The sequence below is a fragment of the Austrofundulus limnaeus genome, unplaced genomic scaffold, assembly GCF_001266775.1.
Source record: "Austrofundulus limnaeus strain Quisiro unplaced genomic scaffold, Austrofundulus_limnaeus-1.0 Scaffold399, whole genome shotgun sequence".
NCBI lineage: Eukaryota > Metazoa > Chordata > Actinopteri > Cyprinodontiformes > Rivulidae > Austrofundulus > Austrofundulus limnaeus.
In genome coordinates, this window is record NW_013952801.1 from 251344 (window position 1) to 254004 (window position 2661).

A 2661-nucleotide genomic window follows, 5' to 3' on the forward strand; every position below is an offset into this window, starting at 1 on the left:
ACACACACACACACACACACACACACACACACACACACACACACACACACACACTGACTGACAGCCTGATTTATACAAATTTAATTATAAATGAAGGCAAAGTCACTGGATCAGACTGAGACTGGGATGAATTTACACATGCTCATGCTAATATGTATGAGGGAGCATAAACACTGAGGTACACACACACACACACACACACACACACACACACACTGAGCAGGCTTTGTCAGAGCCGTTTGTCTCCTCAGTGGCTATTTCTATTTAAAACCAGGCTGAGGACAGTGGGGAACGCAGAGGACACTCTTGATTCATTATTCCTCATTATTCATTCCAAACTGGGAAAAAGCAATAAATAATGACGCCCTTTTATTCGGAGCATCTTATCAGCGCCGCCGAGTCGTGCAGAAACACTTTGAGGGAAGGGATCCGGGGCGCTGTGCATTTCCAGTCTGCTCCATTTGATGCCAAATATCTTGATTTGTTTTCATCTGAGAGGAAAAGACACGGCTCATTTACGCTTCTTTTTTATAAAGGTTTCACATTTAGTTAAAAAGCAGTGAGGATTTATTTATGCTTCAAATCAAACTCTTTGTTATCCAGATAATAATTCAGTTGATCAAAGGCCAGATAAACTCTACGCTGACATTTTATTTGTTCAGATGTATGGTGCAGTATGAGGGCCAAAATTAAGATTTGCACAACCAACGGTTGCTCCATCCTTGTAGCAGGAGGCTGTTTCTATTTCTAAAGCAGCTTTTGATCTCATTTATCGGAGCTGGCAAATGTTGTGTTAGCAGTGGAGATGCTAGCGACTAGCATGCACAGGCTGCTCACCTACATTATTAGACACGAACTTTTTTTATTAAAGAAAATTTTCTTAACAAAAATGGATGACAAACAAAACCTATATTTTGAGAAAGCCAACTATCAAATTAGGGTTTTTACAGCTTTTGACAGTGTGTTATATTAGGTCTCTTAATATTGAATTAGAATTTATAATGTCACATACAGATATTTCTAGGCTACCTAGTTGCTAGCCTTTCCAATGCTAACACCAGCTTATCCATACTACTCACTAGCCTCTCCGATGCTAATGCCAGTTTATCCATGCTACTAGCCTCTCCGATGCAAGTAACACCAGCTTATCCTTAACCTCGTAACATTTACACATAAAAACTTGGGAGTGGGCACTTATGCATGTAAGGGGCGGGATGGGACAGTCTCGCCACTGATGCCTGTGCCCACTCACATTATTTTCTTTTAGACATTTAGGGTTAGGGTTAGAGCTGGGGTGTAGGGGAAACTGGCGTAGTGCTGGCCTCTGCTCTGTCTTCTTCCCCATTTTAATTGCATTGTAGAATATCACACATCAACAGTACATCTGAGGGTGGAGGTGTGTGTGTGTTGGGGTCTTTTTTACTCCCCCGTTCCTCGTTGGCCGTCTGGGGATGGGGTCCTGGGGGGGGGGCTGACCGTCTGGTGGGGCCTGGGCTGCGGGCGGACATGGGGCTTGGGGGGGTTCCGGAGGCGGGGCTGGCGCTCCGGCTTCCCTGGGGCTGTTCGAGCTCCTGGAGTCTGGCTCCTGGTTGCTGTGGTTGGCCCGCTGGCTGTGGGTGCTGCCGGAGTCTGGGGGGTGGTCGGTTGGGGGTGGGCTCCTGGCCATTGGTAGAGTGTGGGGGTGGTCCAGGGCGTGGCTTTGCTGGGGCGGGGGGCTGGTTGGTCGGACTGGCACGGCCCGGGCTGGGACTTGGCTGTCTGCTCTTCTCCACCCCAGACTGAAGGGGTCTACCTCCTGGGTTTGGGTGTGAGCTGCCCTCTGCAGGGGGTGGGTGCATATCCTGGACCTGGGGGGTATAATGTATGTATGGGGAGTGTGAGTGGATTGTGGCGTCCATCTTGTGTGTCTTTGAATGAGGATGAGGGTGGGACTGTGTGATTGTGTTTATGTAGGCTTGTATTTTTGTCAGGTTGGGACTTGGGCAGCCCCTTCTTCTGGATCATTTGAGGGCCCATTACTCCCCTGCCGACCTGTCCTCTGGTGGGTTGTGCCTTTGCCCGCCGGCGCGCTGGTGGTTCTCGTTGTCCGGGGCTGGGTGCGTGGGCGTGTGCCGGCTCGGCCCGGTGGCTGGCCGGTGGGGCTGGGGTCCCTCTGGTCCTATCGGGCCTTGGCCTGGAGGGCGGGTGTGACCTGGGGGCCCGGGCCTCTGTGTCCGTGCCTGAATCCACTCTGGCGCGGTGGGTACCGGCGGGGCCTGTGAGTTCGTCACTGCTGGCCCCAGRGGTTGCTGTTTGTGGTCGCTGGTGGGGCTCTTCCGGTTCTCTCTGGTGGTCCTCTTTGGGTGGTGGGTGGGCGACCCTTCCGGCACTGGTGTCTCTAGGAGCTGTGTGCTTGGGGTCCCTCTCGGGGTCTTTGGCACTGGTCTTCCTTATGTCGGCTTCCGGCTTTGCGGGTCGCGTCTGTGGTCCCCCACAGTAACTTTGAAACATTCCATTGGAGAGATCCATGCATGATCACAACTGCACACAAACAGGTGTTTACATCCTGGGTTTTCTATTCGGGCACTGACGGAAGGATATGTGCATATGTGTATGTGTATGTATGTGTGCATGTATGTATATGTATATATGTATATGTATGTATGTGTAAATGTATATATG